The following is a 20,561-nucleotide window of genomic DNA, read 5'->3' as shown; positions in this document are numbered from 1 at the left end:
GAATACTAAGGATGTCTACCCAGTAATGGCTGACGTAACAAGAGTATGCTACCGCTGTGGAATAAATAAAGAGTTCTGTTCGAAATTCCGTGCCGATTCAGGAGTTCAACAGAAAGATTCCCGAGTTCGGCAAGGTACACCTGAAAAAGGTCGGAGGTTTCATCGACTGAAACTTTGTGAAAATGACACTCAAGATGAGAACAGTAGTTCAAAGAATCCAAATAATACGAATTATCAATCCTCCTCTCAAAAATTGAGAAACGTAAGAAGTTATTTATATTCTAAAAAAAAATATTGAAATACAAAGAAAAGGGGAGGAATGGGATGATTTTTAGGGAAGAATTAATAGGAAAGAAAGAATGAAGAAAATAACAAAGAAAGAAAGACATTTTTCTCCATCTCTCTAAAACATTGGCCCAATCTACTAATATCAAACGAGCAGTGACAATGGTTGATAAATACGAGGGCCGTTCTAAAAGTAAAGCCCCCCCTCCCTTTTTTTGGTTTTAGCTCAAAAGTTGAAAAGCTACGAAGAGGGGAGTGGTACTATTAAAATAAGCGACCTTTTGTGCCCCAGAGTTCATTTTTATACATAGTCATCATTATTTTCAATGCAGTTTTGCCAAGAATTCAATAACGCATCTTTGCTTTTGACGCACGTCCATGGCAGGGGATGCTTTCTTAGAGTGTCATACTGTCAATATCTGCAATAGAGCGATGAAACTTTCTGGTCATGAATGCATGAGTTTAGTTATCAAAACAATGAAATTTTCAATCCTCTTTGATCCATTTGGGTGAAATAAAAAATAGGAGGCACTACTTTTGGATTACCCCATTGTAGACTCGCAATTCAGCAACGAAAAGTGTATTAGTAAAAGTATGTTACATAACTACCACAAATCGCAACTAGGTAACAATCACCACTATCAAGGTCTGGAGGCCACTCGAGGATATGGGTTAATGAGTGTACTGTAGTCCATGAGACAATATCGTAGTAATTGTTAGTAGTGCAAATTTAGTGAATTTGATTACTTAAGAGGACGGCTCATCAAGAAAGTCCTTGCAAATAGCTCTGTCTATTGAAATAATAAACTTCTCTACATGTAAAACTTAATATCTGTGTGTGTGGTGTCTGAATGTTCTCTATAGAAAGAATGAGTAGGGAATCTACATAAAATCTAAAAGTGTATTCTTATGTAAAATTTATTGGGGAAGACAATGGAAGTGTCTCCGGATTTCTAAGTGCACGCTTAAGTGAACTAGGAGGGCATAAGCCCCTTAAAAGTTCAAATGTATCCTATGTTTATAGAATCTGTGTATATATAAAAGGCATTTTGTGTGTGTATGTGTGTGTGTATGTGTGTGTTTGAGTGAGTGAGTGAGTTAGTTCCCCATAGACTCCTAAACGGCTGGGTCGATTTTTTTTTTTTTTAATTTCACACAAATGTGCCATATGTGTCTGGAAATATTCTTAGATACGCTTTTAACAGAATGCCTCTGATAAGTATTGAAAATTAATAATTGAAAATATCCGATTAAAGAAGGAATGGCTTGATTTTAACTAAAACATTACAAGTGCATTTGAGAAGCTTTATCAATGAACAAGCACTTAGGTTCAGCGTATAAAATCAACAGTAGGTTCTTTGATATGACAGACGTGCGTTCGAAATGAATGTTTCTATTTAGCGCACCATGATACTTGACTTTTGCATTTTAAACTTTAATTCAAGCCATTATATAAAAAATAATTTTATAAAATCAATAGTAGGTTCTCTACAATGTAATATATATTATGGATTAAGTCTCTGTGTGGAGGCATATGAAGCTTCCTCTCAGTGTACCACAGTGAGTCCCCGGCTAGAGCAGGCAATCATTTTTAACTAAGAAAATGGGCAATTTTACCGATTTCGAGGACAATGAAAGTACTGGAAGTGTGGAACATTTGTTGATCCTCATCCAATACCGAGCAACGTCAGATCTCCCTGCTAGTTTGTGTATAAAATTTACTAGAGAAGACAATGGAAGTGGTTCCGAATTTCTATGCTACTTTTTATGCAAGGAATATTTACATGCTTCCAACTTTAAGTAACCCAGGGGAGAGAACTCTCTTAAAACTTCAAATACGTATATCTGATTTTAAGGAAATTTAAAGTATACATATAAGAGCAATTTAGAGTTTTCCAACATTTAAGTTCCTTCCGACTATATTAGCGAACAAAACAGGAGGAAGGGGTGGTAGTAAAACCAGAGAAAGTAATATGGTGTTATGTGCTTTGTTAAAAAGTACAGAATAGTGATCCTCTATAAATTCCGAGCTACGTTGGGGTTCTTTCTATCTAGCTATTAATAAATGCCAGCATTACAAATTAACAAAAGCTGCCCGTGTAACCGTAAAGAAAGGGTTGTCCAATATCTAACCGCATCTCTCCTAAATTGGCACTCCTTAAATCCAGTGGCAAGGGAAAATTTAGGAAGACTGAAAACAATGCTGAGATAAGCGGGGAGCACATAAAGCACCTGGTATTACTAAATCGTCATTACTGACTAGACTAAATGTTGTTTAACGAGAACCGATGTGCCAACGTAATTATGCCATATATAGCCGTAACACATCGCCAAAATAATCTGTAGTTTTCTTCATCTCTCCTGAACACTATCCCAGTCTAATAACAATAATAATCCTTACAGGTATTTATTTATTTAAATCAGACTAATTGGCTTGCTTTTACGTTTTTAAAGCAAGCACGTGTTCTAATATGTATTCGCGAACCTGAGGTTGACATTTTCAGTGCTGTGTTATTGTAAATGTGAAAGGAAAATAGTGGAGAAACAGATGGATTTATACACATGTATATTTGTTTTCAGACTAGCAGGATTGTAACATAGCACTGATGTGCGGATGTAAAGGCATGTGAAATGACGTTACCGATAAAGAAAAGAAAAAGACCATAAAAAAGAGAAAGAGAATGATCACGAGAGAGACGTGGATAACGTTCGCGATCATGTGCAAGGCGTGAAGGATGTTTGAGAAGACGATCACGTGACGTGAGGGACGTCACAGCGATAAAGAAAGGATAAGGAAATAAATGTCGTTGCTACAAAGAACAAGCGAGTTGGAGTTATTTCCAATTCTTTGTCTTGATCTCCTTTGTGACTGAAACTGGACACAACGTGTGTTGATTTCTGACATCCGACACCCGACCTTGCCCGGTCATAAAATACGCTTAAATATATTTTATTTCATGTAGATCTCGTGTTTATTATTACAGCGCCAATTCTCTATTGAATAGTATATTGTACCTAATCTATAGTATAGATTTAAAAAGATAAACATAACCTTGGTGCCATCAGCTAGAATCAAAACTAAAATAACGTAGCGGTCTAGCCGCTTTTCTTTCATTTAGCGCTCCATCTGCATTCCTTACCGTTTGAGCTAACCCGACGGATAGACAGGAGAGATTTAAAATTAAATGAAATTGGCTATGGTTCTAGTTATGACTATGGTTCAATTTGCGTACGCGTAAGATTAATAAAAATATGTCGGCAAGTTGAAGTGAACATTTTGCCTTTTAACTTGCCGAATTGAACATTTTAAACATTATTCATTTATCCGAACAAAGATTTTACTCATTAAACATCCTTGATATACGAAAACCGTTTATTGTTAATTTCAGTAGTTTAAGAGTTTATCGGTTAAAGATACATACATACATACATGATGATTGCAACGTCTTGTAAGACGAGTGCCACTCCCTCAGACATTTAAAATCCATGAGCCCAAATGCCTGAGGGAGTATCTATACAAAGATGATGTTACAGAGTCTGAGCTTTGTACGACAGCTAAGTCTCTCTCTCGGTTCAAAATGTTGAGATCCAGCAACAAGCAAGAGCAAGATAGCCAGCAACAAATTAAACTGCAGACCAGCTTAATGCGGGTACTGGTCTCCCGCTTTATGGTTTTTTAAGTCTGAGATTTGCTTCTCCTAGAAAGGTTGCCTTCACCACGGCTTACAGAAGCCCTCTCCACCCCAATACACATATACACACACACACACACACACACACACACACAAATATACACGGTGCTAGTTGGCCGTTGACCCAGAAAAAGAGTTCATTCGCCCTTTGGAAGGTCTTGTTTTTAATCCTCCAGGGAGACTAGCCGCCCTCCTCACCAAACAAGTCTGGTGGGGGAACCAGTTTAGTCGCCGGTGACCCGACCATGAGGCAGGTAGTACTGGGTTACATGGTACCAGTAGCATATGACATGACCTGACACAACATATACATACATACATACATACATGATGATTGCAACATCTTGTCAGACGAGTGCCACTCTCTCAGACACTTAAAGTCCATGAGCCCAAAAATGACTTCCATCGCCACAGGACCATTTTTATAGACAAATGTCTGAGGGAGTATCTATACAAATATGATGTTACAGAGTCTTAGCTTTGTACGACAGCTAAGTCTCTCTCTCGGTTCAAAATGTTGAGATTCAGCAACAAGCAAGAGCAAGATAGCCAGCAACAAATAAAACTGCAGACCAGCTTAATGCGGGTACTGGTCTTCCGCTTTATGGTTTTTTAAATCAGAGATTTGCTTCTCCTAGAAAGGTTGCCTTCACCACGGCTTACGGGAGCCCTCTCTACCCCAATACACATACACACACACACACACACACACACGGTGCTAGTTGGCCGTTGACCCAGAAAAAGAGTTCATTCGCCCTTACATACATACATACATACATACATACATACATACATACATATACATACATCTGTTATATTTATATAGATAGAAGACAGATGAACAGTTCTTGGTTCTCGTTAGATCACCAAAGTTAAGCAACGTGCTCGCCACTTATCTCGGCATTGTCGTACGAGACTTCTTGCCACTGGAATCAACACTGCCGATTCAATATAGGTGTGGTTGAGATTGCAAAACCCTTTCATCACAATTACACGTCCAGCCACCCTTACAGGGGGTATCCATAGTCTCTAAAGACTAAACAGAGACCATGATATCTTATGAAAAAAAAAAAATGTTGATTTTCATGAATAAAATGTTTGTAGGCTTGAACTAATTTTTTTTTTAAAGATTTTTTTCGGAGTTTTTTTTTTTTTTTTTTTTACATAATTAATGGTGATTTTAAGTGCTTAACTTTAGTAAACAGAAATGTTTTTCGAAATGTGAATAACAACAAAATGGGTATTGGGTTGGAGGTGAATCATCTCGAAACTCGACAGGAAGAAAAGGAGAAAATTTGAAAAAATATATAAAAATATCAAGAAAAAATAAGGAAATGGGGGAAAGTGAAAACAATTTTGAAAAGCGAAAAAAAAAAGTTTTGAGAAGAAAAAATACAGAACGGACCCATTCTTTAAAATACGTCCATTCAAATTACGCGTTTAGTGATAAAAATGTTATTTTCAAACCTAAGTGTGACAGATCAACAAAATGGCGATTTCAAACTTAGCATTTTCGTTGGTGTGTACTTAAGTTAAAAATAGTGTGCCAGACCTATGAAAATGATATTTTAAAATTGGAATTTTTTTTACCTCTGTCATGCTATTTCGAACTTAAGCATAACAGACTAATAAAACTGGTATTTCCACCTTACGATTTTTGTTCATCTGTCACGCTTAAGTTTCAAATAGCGTGATAGACCTATGTAAATGTTAATTTGAAGTTATGATTTTCTTCCCTCTTTCATGTTATTCCGCATGCATGACAAACCAACAAAAGTCCTGGCACTTGTGCATTTTAGTTTTCTTTGGTTTTCATTTTTGAACAGTTTGAGACAAGAGGAGAAAATCATGGACTTTCTTTGGAAATGGACGTAATCCCTTGTAAATAAACTGTTCTTTGTTTTAATTTATTAAAAAAAAAAACTTTGATTTATTACGAAATGTTAATTTATTACGAAATGTTAATTTTTTACGAAACCTGTTTGCAATGTGTTTGTTAGTAAAAAAAAAAAAAAAAAAAAAAAGAAAAAGAAAAAAATAACCGCATTCATTTAATTCAATAAATGTTCCGGTAGTTAATACTTTCCGTTGTGTTACTGTATTTGTTTTTATTTACCAAAAATTTTCACCAAGGTACAGTAAATTTCGTGATTGTCGAACTCTTCAATAAATGAAAACCAAAGAAAGCTAAAATGCAAGAGTGTTGGACATTGCTAAGTATTTTTTTTATTTTCCAATAAACTTTTATTTTTATTTCAAAAACTTTTATAACTATCGTTTTCAAAAATTGCGCTAACCAGCAAAATTAGATTTTTATCTATATATTCCTTTTGCTAACGTTTTTTCCTCAGAGGAGAAGATCCTATCTTTGAAACTCTATGGAATAAGGAATTTTTCTTATTTTTTTCTCGTATTCTTTGTTCTGAAACTGGCATCACTCCCCTCAATAAAGGGAACAGTCTGGAATCAGTTTCTTTCTCTGATAATCGATAAGGCTGATTCTCGATTTGTGTAGACATCAGCACTGTCTACCTAAATGAAATTGTATTTTATTCTCAACAACATACTACAACGATCTACAAGGAACCTGACAAACCAGGATCAGATATTCATTTTGTAGAAAGTTATCGATGACAAAGAAACGATAAAGAACGACTTTACTTCATAAATTAGAAGCTGAAAAGAGAAATGACCGACAATTCAATAAAAAAGAATTAAAATAATAGAAAGAGAGTAATCAAATAAAAAAAAAGGAAAGAAAGAAAAAGTGTTAAAAAATGAGAAAAATATATGAAGGGGTGGGAGTGAGGGATCGGTATCCGTGTATCAAAGTCAGTTTCCACCTTTGGGTCAAACTCGAGGTTTCACTTAACTGTTTAGCCACTGCCAACCCAACTTATTTTTGTACCTGGTATTTTATTCTCCTGAGACACGGACAGCTGCTAGTATCAGAATAGAATAAAAGTCCACACCATCCCATTCCATTAAAACTGTCTTGTATCACATCCTACCTCCGTGAGGCCGTCGGTAAATACAAACAATATATGTGAGAAAAAACAAAACAAAAACAAAACTGTATTCGAATACACACTCGCTATGTTTAACCACACTGATGCGTGTTAAACCCATTCAGGATTAAAAAAAAAAACCCTGGCATAGTGGTATGGGACAAGAAGAAGAAAGAAGCAACCTTAGTAGAAGGTAGTATCCTCAATGATGCTAGATTAAACGGAGCTGAAAGGGAAAAGATAACAAAATACCAAGGTCTTATGTGTGAAAGAAACTGGAATCTTAGGAAGATTTCTATCATTCCATTTATTATAGGAGCAACTGAACTCATGTAAAAGAATTTCAAAACTGCCTGGCAAATATACCCGGTGAACCAAGTGCAAGAGAGATTCAAACAATTGCACTTAAAGGGACTGCCAGAATCTAATAATAAAAAAGATCTCTCGGTTAGAATATCTGAGTTAGCAGGCGAATGTTTGGCATCCGGTAGGATACTCCATCCACAGTTTGAACAAACAAACTCATAAGAAAAATAGTAATAAAAAAAAAAACACTTTCTATTGAGGAGACGATTATCAAAGTGTCCCATCATGTTATTGTTTGTGAATTTGTTAATTTATTAATGATTTTAAAAGTGCCATTGGGGAGGGGGGTGTTTTATAGAATCTGCACCTAAAATGGAAGTAACTTTAGAAGAGAAGAACATCAAATCAATTAACCTAAGCAGCCTGGCCAATAAAACAGAAGCCGGCATCTTTATGTCCACTGACATCTTTCGCGGATTTTTTTTTTTTTATGCAAGTAAATGGAACTTTTAATGATAGAAATTAAACCCAAGAGTTTATTTAAATGATTGTTATTTTACATATGGGTGGAGCATGGGTGGGTGGATACGCATAGTAATTCTAGGTGTGGTCGTCATAAGTGTTCCATTAGGTATAGGAAAGCGAACAGGGCATATCTTTTCCTCTCTAAATGTGTGTGTGTGTGTGTGTGTGTGTTTTCTTAACTAATAGGTGACTACTTATCAAGGCCCGGAGACCACTCAAGGATAAGAATTTAAAAAACACTGCGACTGGATGCAGGTTAGGCTCACACCGTCGATTTCGAATAATTCTTCATCATATTAGTTCAGGTAGCTACTTTTATTTAAAAACGACTGATTCAAGTCGTTTGTTTGTAAGAAAAGTGATGCATCTGATTATGCAATAATCTTTTAAGTGACAAAAATAAAAATAAAAACGATATTCTCACACACACTCACACTATGTCTATCTTCTATCTATAAATATAAACGCGAAAATGCATGTATGTATGTGTGTTCGCTTTTTCTGTGTGTGTACAAAAGGCTTTTTCAGAGAAGCGGTCGGTCGGTTCACAACTTTTTAAAACTTTTTATATCACATACAAATCGTAATATCTCACAGTTAACAACGAAGCTCGCCTGTCTATTTAATTTGCTCGATTTCGAGAAAATAAATATTCAATATTTGTCGCTCGCCGCATGTGGCTTAGTCTTTTTCCTATAACATCTTGGGGGTGGGAAAAAAAGCGTTCAGCAGTAAATGAATACCATCCCGCAGTCAAACTTGACTTCATTAACTCATTAAAATGGGCACCTGCTTAATCCAAGTAATTAAATAAATTCAAACGTGTTTCCATTAGCATCTCGCGGTGCGGCAATGGTTAACATCGCCCGTTTTTTTTTTTTTTTTTTTTTTTCTTTCAACTCTTTAATTTACAACTTTGCCTCAACGGGTCGGGTTCGATCCTCATACCTACTTTTTTTAACCCCTCCCCCAAACACCCGGGCAACGCCGGGTACCCCTCGCTAGTATAATTATAAAACCCTATGGACCGTGCACCCTTGCGACGATCGGGTGATTCCATCTTTAAAAAGAGGAATGACAGGTGAATATATATATATATATATATATATATATATATATATATATATATATATTAGTACGTGTGTGTGTGTCTATCAGATTGTTGCATAAGTTCCCGATGTTTCATAAAAAAAATTGTTCTAAACCATTTTTTGATATTGAACAAAGTGTTATATACCATTAGAAAACACGTATTATGTTCTACAAGAAAATGCTCACCGTTTCTTGCTCATGCAATTTTTTCTCGTTTTTCAAAACCGTCAAATGGATTGTCAAGTAGATAAAAAAAATCACATTTCCGACACCTCCTTCTTTTCGCCTTTAATCGAGGTCAAAAACGAGTGAAGTGACCAAGGATATTTGCGCCGTATATGGAGAAAACGCGATAGCTGAGAGAACTGTTCAAGAGTGGTTTACCAAATTCAAGCACGGTAATTCTAACCTCAATGACGCTCCTCGTTCCGGAAGACCAATCAAGATAGAATAAGACCAACTCAGGGTTCTCTTGGAGGAATATGGTCATCAGACATGTAGAGAATTGAGTGAAAAGATGAAGATGTGATTTTGCGACAATTTCACGCCACCTTCAGTCGATGGGATTAACACAAAAACTTGGAGCTTTGGTCCCACACGAACTTATTTTATTATTCTTGGATTTTCTTTAAAAAAAAAACGGCGGGAACTTATGTAACAACCTAATATATATATATATATATATATATATATATATATATATATATATATATATATATATATATAGGAGGGCAATATGTTTATTCAATTATATTTCACCTTCTATTTATACCAATCCTTTAATTTATGAAGCGCGGTTTGCCTACAGAGCATATACAAATAAATGAAAAAAATCTATATTCCATATTTCAAGACGTTGACCATCTTACCGTTTGTTTCTTTAAGTACGTTGACATGCACAATTCTTGACAACACATGTTTCGTAGCGCAGAATCATTTATGCAATTATTATGTCAATTCTTGCATTTATTCCGCCCTTACCTTATCAGAAGAAAAAGAACTCATTAACTTTAAAAGAAAATAAGGAATATGGGCATGATTGCAAAATCCGAAAATGGGGAGAGAAGTAACAATTATTTTTCAATTAGTTACGCCATCTTTAAATTTTAATCATATATATATATATATATATATATATGCATATATATATATATATATGCATATATATATATATATATATGCATATATATATGCATATATATATATGCATATATATACATATATATATATATGCATATATATATGCATATATATATGCATATATATATGCATATATACATATATATGCATATATATACATATATATATGCATATATATATGCATATATATACATATATATATGCATATATATACATATATATATATATATATATATATGCATATATATACATATATATATGCATATATATACATATATATATGCATAGATCATCATATAATGATTAGATCACTCTAACTTATGTAAAATATATTTAAAAAATAAAATGTTTAAATTTCAACGTTATTTCACGCAGTTAACGGTAGCCGAATGGATACGCCCCTTGCTAATCAAGCCAGAGATGACTTGTGTTGCCGGGTTCTAATCTATCGACTGGTGTTAATCGTGACACCCTGCACTGAAGATTCCCGAAGGGATGACACACTAGTGAGTGTAGGTATTTATGAAATTTATGAATTTTTATATACATGAATTTTTATATATATGTGCACGTGCGCGCGCGCGTGTGTGTGTGTGTGTGTGGCTCAGAGGCTAAAGAATGAGGGTAGAGTGTTGTATGTCTTAGTTTCGATTCTAGCTGCGGCAAACAAGTTATATATATATATATATATATATATATATATATATATATATATAAATCACTATATATTAGGTTCAATATATAATAATCTATAGAGAAGTATCTCTATAATGGTGAATACGCAATCTGCATGAATTAAAATATAATTTTTAAGTGTATCTTACGATCGGGCAACGCCGGGCGGCCTGCTAGTATATATATATATATATATATATATATATATATATATATATATATATATATATATGTATGTATGTATGTATGTGTGTGTGTGACCTTAAACAAAATATCCGTAGAAACACATCAAATAAATGTCATTAATCGTACATAAATGTAATGTTCTACCAGTATTTTATTTAATTTTCGATTTTGGGGGCGGTTATCAAGGCTCGACTATAGCTCGAACAAGACTAGCATTTCGTTTTTCTTATTAATTCGACATGCTTTACGCTATCTGTATTTTTAATTAAAAAAAACTTATCAAGGTAAGTCGAAAGGTAACTTAGCTTGCCTTTGGTAACTGTTATTTTGTTTGTGTTTATTTTTCCATCTAATTGTTTTGTTTTGTTAGTTATTTTGGAAAAATCACCTCAACCATCATCTCTAATCAAGATTTTTCTCTCACCGATCACCAGATAAGCTCACTTTATCCTCGAGTGGTCTTTTGGTCTTGATAACCTGACACTCATTTCTTGCGTCCATCAGGGTTCCATCCTCGGCCCAACTCTCTTCCTGGTCTTCATCAACGATCTCTCAAATGACATTCTTAGATCATTCGTAGACATTTATGCAAACGACACTACCATTTATGGCAACACTTCAAAGGCCGGAAATGGCCAACCTCTCTCTGATTCTCACTCTTCTGATCTTAGGTACATGGTGCAATGGGGGGGAAAGGTGGCCGGTTAATTTTAATGTATCTAAAACCAAGCTTCTCTTTTTCCATCATCAACGTTCCGGCCCACATTTGGCCCCTGTTGAAATGAACGACTCTCGTCTTGAGGATGCTCCATGTTTAAAGCTTCCAGGTCTGACCTTCACTCCTGATCTGAAATGAAGCACATACATCAAATCTGTTGCCAAGATAGCTGGAAAAATGGTTGGATCATTCTACCGCCGTATTAGATATCTCACTGCCGATACAATTCTGTGCCTCTGTATGAGCCCATTGCGTCCTAGAATGGAGTACTCTTGCTCGGAGCTTTCTATCCTGCCGTGACAGAGTTCAAAACCGACTTCGTAATCTAGTAGGCGATGCCCTTTTCTCTTCCCTGCAACATCTTTCCCACAGAAGAGATGTTGCGAGCATGTCTCTGCTCTATCATTATTTTCATAGCAAATGTTCGACTGAGCTCTAATCTATGGTCCTCTCTTGCTAAAAAAAAACACTTGTCTAGCAAAAATCTCTATCAATAAATTACCCCACTCTTTATCGTTGCCTCAAGTAAACAAGTTCTTATTGAACCGTTATCGTAAATAATCTAATTATACCAAATTTCCACCATAAGCGATTACTAGTCCTAATGACTACATTAACGCTTATCCTTGAATGGCCTCCAGGCCTTGATATGTGATAACCAATTTGAAAAAAAAGAAAGAATGTTTACTTTTTACACAGACATCATATGAATTGAATAATAGTTATTTCTTATAAATACTTCGCTTTTGCAAGTTTATTAGTAACTTTATTTATTTATATAAAAAAAAAAAATAGAAGAAACTCTTGTTTGGCATCTGTTGATCATCTGCCAGATGTGTATTTGTGGGAGGGGAGGGGACGAACAGACAACCTGTGACATCCCCCGCCCCCAATTTACACCCTCTCCTACTATATCACCGCCGCCACCGCCATGCCTATCTTTTCCATTACTCTCAAAACTTCAGAGTTCTTTCTTATTCTTTCATTCTTGTTATCAATTATTCAGTAGCTTCTCGGGCGGAAGTGGGTAGAAGGGTGAGGGGGAGTGGTGCGAGGAGGGGGTTGGGGCACTTTTCAACACTTGCTTCACTTTCAATTTTTATCTTTTTTTCTTTTTTTTATCCTTTCTTTTTTTTTCTTTCTTTTTTTTTTATCCTTTCTGTTTTTTTCTCTATTTTTAACGTTTTCTTTTATCTTTTTATTTTACGTACTTACCTTTTCTTTCTTTTAACTTTTACAATTCTTTTTTCTCCTTCTTTTTCTATCTTTCTTTTTTGTTCAATTTTCTTTTTTATTTTTATTCATTGTTTTTCATTCTTTCAAATTTTATTCTTTTTTCTTTTTACTCTTTTTTCTTTTTCTGTTTTTTTTGTCTTTTTATTCTTTTTTCTTAGTTTCTTTTCCTTTTTTCTTTTTTTCTTTATTGTTTCTGTTCGTTTTTCTTTATTTAAAAAAAATTGTTATTGTTTTTCTTATTTTTCTTTTATTCGTATTCTTTTTATTCATTTTTTTTATTTTTCATTATTTTATTTTAATTGTATTTTTTCCTTTTGTTCATTTTTCTTTTATTCCTATTCTTTTTATTCAATTTTCTATTTATTTTTCATTTTTTTTATTTTTATTTAAAAAATTTTCTTTAGTTCGTTTTTTATTCAACTTTCTTTTTTATTCCTTTTCTTTTTATTTTTCAGTTTTTATTCTTTTCATTCAATTTTTCTTCATATGTTTTATTTTTATTTATTTTTTCTTTTTCTTTTTCATTATACATTTATTTTCTTTCCATTTTCGTTTTTCTTATCCACATTTATCCATGCTCTCCTCTTCCTTTAGTTATTTTCTTTCTTCATTTTTTTTTCGCTTTCGTCTTCTTTTCTTTCGTCATATTTTTGTTCTTTTTTTCCTAGCTGTCTTTTTTCTGTCTTCTATATCTTTCCCACTTCCTTTTTCCCCCTTTTCTGTTTTCCATTCACTAAATTCTTTCAATCTTTATACATTATATATATCTAACTAAAAATTCATTTAGTGTTTAATAACCGTATGTACCCGACATTGACCAGGAATCTTGTAATTTTCATTTTTATTCCGTATTTATTTATTTATTTATTCTTCTTTTTCTTTTATTTTATGTTTTCTTTTCTTTTCAGTTTTCCTTTTTTAATTTTTGTTTTTATCTTTTTCTTTTTTTCATATTTTTCTTCTTTTTCTTTTTTCATATTTTCTTTTTGTTATATTTTTCTTTTTCATTTTTTCTTTTTTTAATTTTTTTCTTTTTCTTTTTTCATATTTTCTATTTCTTTTTTCATTTTTTCATACTTTTCTTTTTCTTTTCCATTTGTTTCCATTCTTTTCTTTCATTTTTCTTTTTATTTTCTCTTTTTCTCTTCATTTTTTTCTTTTATTTTAATTATGCCGGGTTTTTTTTCATTTTTTTTCAGTTTTATTACTAAAGAGATTATCAGCTTATTTCCTTTCCTGCTCCTTCTCTCCTCTTATTTTCACTGGTCCTACAAAACCAGGCCGATTGTCTTCCTGACCCCCCCCCAAATAAATGCACCAAATATTCATGTTATTATTTTTACTTTCCCTTTCCCCTCAATCATGTCCTGCAATGTCTGAAACAAAAACAGCAAGTTGCCTCTAAAAACAACCAAACTAAACAACACGAATAAATGTTTAAAGAATTTGCAGCATAAAAAACAACTTTTTCTCCAAAAGTGCCTGGATTCGGCATTAAATAACCTGAAAGGGTTGATATGCTTAAAACACATCAACCAAACCAAACCAAACCACAAACCAAACACTATGAATAAATATTTGAATATATATATATATATATATATATATATATATATATATATATATATATATATATATATATATATATAAACTAAAAATTATATATATATATAAACTAAAAATTATAAAAAAACTATATATATATATATAAACTAAAAATTCAATAGCATGTGCGTATATAAAAACACGCGGTAACCACAACTTTTGCATAAGCCTGACGAATTCTCACGATAATGAAACGCGGAATATTTTGTGTAGCTTAATTTCCATATATATTTTTATAACTTAGTATATATATATATATATATATATATATATATATATATATATATATACACACACACACACACACACACACACACTTGGAGCATAAAAATATTTTTTCCAAATTACTGGATTTGGCATTAAATATCTGGAACTCAAAAAGAGTTGATATGCCGTAACACAAATCGATAAAACAAACTCTCATTTTCGTTTTTCCCCCCATCCCCTCCTTTGTTCTATTCCTATTCTTTCTTCCTCTTCCTGTTTTGATATCTTCCGTTCTTTTATTTCTTTTCTTTCTTTTTTTTTTCTATTTTCCTGCTTTTTTTCGTTTATGATATCCATCTTTCTTTTTCTTGTTATGCTTATCTTACACTCTCCCCCTTCTTCTATCCCTCACTCTCCCCCTCTCTTTAATACTCCACCCACCTTCGCTCTGTATTTTCCCCTTCAACAAGTACCAACTACAACATAACATTTTACATAAGACGGAATAAGCTGAGGGTGGGCGGACGCCGACGCGTTAGTGTCAGTTTCACAGTATATAAGAAAAAAAAAAAATGTAAGTAAAAAGAGAGAGAGAGAGAGGGGGGAGAGGGAGAGAGAGAGAGAGAGAGAGAACACCGCCAAACTACCAACTTTCGCATGGCTTGCCTATAAACGTTGGTGAAAAATGGTTCTGGAATGTAGAGGCTGCAGACCTATTGCTGCAAGAAAGAAAGGGACGAACTCCTCTCCCACTCTTTCTAGTTTTTTATATATTTTTTAACAATCGTAAAGTAATAATCTGTCTCTTGCTCTCTTCTTTTTTTTCTTATTTTCCTTTTTCTTCCTCCTTCCTCCTAGTGTCTGTGTTTCTATTAATCTCTCAGTAGTCCCCCCTCACTCTCTCACTTTTCCTCTTTTTTGTTTGTATTTTTTATTAATCTAATCTCAAAATATCCATCTCTTTCTTTGTTTCTTTTATCTTTCATTTTTTTCTCTTTTCTGTCTGTCTGTCTGTCTGTCTGTCTGTCTGTCTGTCTGTCTGTCTCTCTCTCTCTCTCTCTCTCTCTCTCTCTCTCTCTCTCTCTCTTTCTCTCGGAGTTTTTCTTACTGATCGTTTTCACCGCCTCGGCGCCTCCTCACTATCCCTCTGTTTTTTTTTTTTTAATTTCTACTATAGATTGGTAGCTTTCACTCTCTCCCTTTCTCTCTCTTTCTCTCTTTCTGTCTTGCTGTCTTGCTGGCTCTCTCTCTCTCTCTCTCTCTCTCTCTCTCTCTCTCTCTCTCTCTCTCTCTCTCTCTCTTTCCAGCAGCAATAGCCGGTCGCACGCACTCCGCCATGGTGGGGGCTCCGTAAGAAGAATCACGGCCTTACGCGACACAAACATACACACACGTACCATCCGGGGAAAACACTGGGCCCAGACAGAGGGGAGAATCTTTAAAAATTAAAAGGGGAAACATCTATTAAAACCAAACCAAAAAGAAAACAAACAAAACAAAAACAATCAATTAAAAAAAAAAAAGAAGAAGAAAAACTACACACAAGAAGGATTCAAGGGTTTTTTTTATTTCGACTTATACAACACGCGTTAACATCGAGCAACTGGTTCGTATGATGTTTTTTTTTTTTACATTTTTTATTATAAAAATGATCAATATTATTAGATATCTATCAATTTGTCAATATATTTCTCTACCTAACTCAGACACTACTAGGCGGCTATTTATTACAATCCGTATTTATTTGCCCCTCCCCTTCTCCCCACGAGGGCAAACTCCTTACTTTTGGGCTAGGAAATGCGGAGCTGAGCTTTTCCCACCTCTATTTTTTGCCCGCGGCGTTCCCCCAAATTGTAGCACGCATCTTGGAAAGACACCATCTACTCCCACAAACTCAACCATTTTTTTTTTTTTTTTTCATTTTTCTCTTACACTGATCCCACTCCCATTTAGAGATTGGTTACTTTGATTTCGGTTCTTAACAAACCGGAAAGATTTTGGAAGGGTCTTACTAACCTTTTTTTTTTTTTTTTTTTTGTAATATATATTATTTTTGTTTTACCACTACCCTCCTCTAATGGATTTTTTTATTTAAATATATGTAGGAAAAATATAAAATTTTTAAATTTCAAATAATTTTAGGGGATATTTCAAGTAGGACCCCCCCCCCCTCTTAGAATAAATGTGGTATTTCGATGACTGAGATGATTTCAGCCGAGAATAGGATACTCCTTTTTTTTTCAGCACTTCTGACCAAGGATGATAAACGGCACTCATTTCCCCACACTTTTGATGGCCTTGTGCCTAATTTCGTTTCAATATAAATTTTAAGTGAGGTATCTGTTCTGTTCTGTCCTCTGTCAAGGGTGAAGAAATCCTTCTTGACTGGGGCAATATTTATTTTTGTCCCATTTAGAGTGCTTCCGCTTGGGGAAGGGAGGGGAGGGGGCTGGCTATCCCTACACAAGAAACTGGCATTGTCTAACTTTGCCTTCGTGGGGAAGCAAGTTGGGGAAAAAGGGTCCGTTTTAATGTGGATAAAATTCAGCTCCCCTAAAAAGAGAATTCTAAATGGAGATAAAAAAAAAAAAATTGTTTCGGTTTAGAAGGAATGTCTCTTGTTGAACAGGGACAGAACAGATACTACACTTTGAATTATTTATTCTATTCGCATTTTGCGCCATTCGTCCAAGTAGTGCACTTTTCCTTTTTTTACCATCACTTTCACTTCAGAAATCACCAAAACACCACATTTACTCTATGGCTTACCCTATTTAAACTATCCCCGATGGTTGAAATTTAATTTTGTTTAGAGCGATATTTTTTATACTATCCGGACGGTGACGTTTTATTTATTTACCTTCTCGCCAGGACATTAGGCACAAGGTCAAGTGTGGGTTTTGGTGAAAGTATTTCTGTTGAATGAACTGGGTTCGAACTTGGTACACCCAGATTTTCAATCCGTTTCCTTAATCACTACTGAGCCATCGTCACTCTCCGTCTTTTATTTACAATCTGTTCCTAAACGCCAAACCTACCTACCTATCTATCTATCTATCTATCTATCTATCTATCTATCTATCTGTCTGGTTTGCTAGCTAGCTAGCTCAGTCTGTCTGTCTGTCTGTCTGTCTGTCTCTCTCTCTCTCTCTGTCTCTCTGTCTCTCTGTCTCTCTCTCTCTCTCTCTCCCAAACCTACCTACCTATCTATCTATCTATCTATCTATCTATCTATCTATCTATCTGTCTGTCTGGTTTGCTAGCTAGCTAGCTAGCTCAGTCTGTCTGTCTGTCTGTCTGTCTGTCTGTCTGTCTCTCTCTCTCTCTCTCTCTCTCTCTCTCTCTCTCTCTCTGTTCGAATAAGAAGTTATTTATGGCTTTAAAATTCTTAGCTAATTCCCATCTAATTAAAAGGCTGAAAGTTTTTAAAGCTTTTTAAGGGGATTAAAACAATATTACCCTAATAAAATCAATCATTATTTTATAGCAACTTTTTGATTCCATCACTAATTTCAATGGCCTAACAATGCTGTAAAAAATGAAATTTAATTTACAAAATATTCGTATAAAACAAAAATAAAAGTAAGAAAAAATTCTGGGGCAAATCTTCGCATAAACTGTAAGGCTAGCTCTTATAACAATTAATTTGTAATAAAAGAATCGTCAATTAAAGAAAACAAAATTCTTTTATAAACAACAAATAATATGTATCTATTTAAATGACCTACACCCTTGGGTGTAGGTTGTCAGAAATTTACATGAGAGATAGTAGAAAGTTGACCTTAGGTTTACTTTCAGCCGCCTCATAACTCTCACTTCCCTTATTTTGTCCTTTAAGTCCTCAGATTCCATGAGTGCTGTTTCTGACAAAGGGCAAAGAATCGTCTGTGTTGGAATCTTATAATTGACTAGTTTTTGACATTGAAGTGTGTTTTATTAGTTTTTTTTACTTCCTTATATTAAGTGGTTTCATGCCTTATATGGAGTAATTTCCATTAAAAAACAATATTAGAAAACCGTAAACAATGTTTTTCTTTTGTTAAAATAAATAAAATTTAGGTTTTTGTTTAAAGCATTCTCCGTGCTAAAAAGAAAAAAAGAAAAAAAAAAACACAGACGATAAAATAAAGAAAAATCTGTATAATGTGCATATCCGTGACGAAATGAAACCATCATATTCCAAAAATCACCTAAATTGATTAAGTAGATTTATTTTTAAATTAGAAAATCAAATTTTATGAGTAACCAAAGAGCAACTGTAATAAAATAATCGTCAAATAAAGGAAAACAAAGCTCTTCTATAAACAACAAATGATATTTATTTAAGCAACCTACACCGTTGGGTGTAGGTTGACAGAAGTTTAAAACAGGGAAGAAAGGAATAATGCAAGACGAGTATATACAGAGACAAGAGAAAAGACGTCTTTCTTCGTGGATACCTGGAAGCAATCTCTCTGCCTTGCAATTCACAAAACGACTGGATGTCGAAATTACTACACCTAGAAGTCTGTGACCAAACAAACTCGCTAGGGCTGCTCTCTGCAAGAGGAAAGAAATATGAATATTTATGATTGTTCCACACACACACACACACACATACCAGGGTTTCTTTTTTTAGAGACGGCACACTTTAAATTGACAACTCTATTTTCTTCAGTTGCAGATTTAGCAACTATTGGTTATTTGGAGTTCAGTTTGGTTTAGCAATTCGTTATATGGTTTCAGCAGAAACAAGCCACATACCACACAGCGCACGATACAATCAATTTACTGAGAGAAACATTTGATGAACTAATAATTTCACGTATTGGCCCTGTCAACTGGCCACTTGTTTCGTGCTATTTAACTCCATTAGGTCATTTTCTTTGGGGATTTGTAAAGTCTATATCTGCGCTGATAAACCAGACACAATAGACCACATGAAGACAACATTTAATGTGTTATTGCCAAAATACAGCCTAATTGAATGCATAAAGTTGTGAAACTTGGACATCTAGATCACGCTATAGACATATGCGCCGCAGAGGCTATATGTTCAAAGTTGTATTTAAATTGTAAATGACAAAAATTAATCTTTAGAATTGACCACATATTTGTATGATAAAAATATTTTTCTGTGATTTATCTTAATCTAAAATTCCCCACCTCTAGAAAGGAAACATCTTATCTATATATATATATATATATATAAAGGGCAAAATGTGTGTATGTTTGTATGTCTCACAAAAACTTCTGACAAATGCATCGGAACGTGACAAAACCAGTATCGTTTAAAACCTCGATCTTTCGGACAGCAAATATCGAAAAATTGGCCAAAACTATTAATTCCTTCACCCTCAACTGAGCAGTTTTCTATAAGGATGTATCGCTTTTTTTCACCGAGATTTTTGCAAGTCATTATTTCCTTTCGATTGACTAGCCTTAATTTCAACGTTCGCGACTTCCGGTTTTTTCATGGAGTCATCAACTAGGACGTTACATTTTTTTAACCTTCTTTTTCTTCTTTGCGTTACGGGTTCAAGCCTGTCTGCTTACTACACTTTTTTTTTAACCTCTCCCCACCTAAACTGCCTACTGTTGCTTTGATCCCTCCCCCCGCCTGCTACTACCACTTTTTTTTTTGGGGGGGGGGAGACCTTCTACACCACTTCGACACACCCGGGAAACGCTGGGTACCCCCACTAATATATATATATATATATATATATATATATATATATATATATATATGTATATATATTTATATATATATATATGTATATATATGTATATATATGTATATATATATGTATATATATATATATATATATATATATATATATATATATATATATTAGGTACACATTTGAAGTATGATATGTACAGTTCTCTATCAATTATTATATT

General features: G+C 34.0%; 1 protein-coding gene across 9 annotated transcripts in view; it reads left to right on the top strand.

The window, feature by feature from the left end:
* Nucleotides 1-20,561, top strand: part of LOC145284474 (uncharacterized) — a 716,321-nt gene that overhangs the window by 58,321 nt on the left and 637,439 nt on the right. For 4 of the 9 annotated variants that reach the window (XM_080133329.1, XM_080133322.1, XM_080133337.1 and 1 more), the window contains exon 1: nucleotides 15,600-16,281. The exons of 1 other annotated variant lie outside the window; for it this stretch is intronic. The gene's annotated coding sequence lies outside the window, so the exon portion shown is untranslated. Of the gene's footprint in view, nucleotides 1-15,599; nucleotides 16,282-20,561 lie in introns of those variants that run through there. 4 more of the 9 variants (XM_080133330.1, XM_080133323.1, XM_080133331.1 and 1 more) reach the window with 3 other exon arrangements.

This window comes from Euprymna scolopes, chromosome 9 (assembly GCF_053919585.1).
Source record: "Euprymna scolopes isolate OS-2025 chromosome 9, ASM5391958v1, whole genome shotgun sequence".
Classification (NCBI taxonomy): Eukaryota; Metazoa; Mollusca; class Cephalopoda; order Sepiida; family Sepiolidae; genus Euprymna; species Euprymna scolopes.
This window is presented reverse-complemented; position numbering and strand designations above follow the sequence as displayed.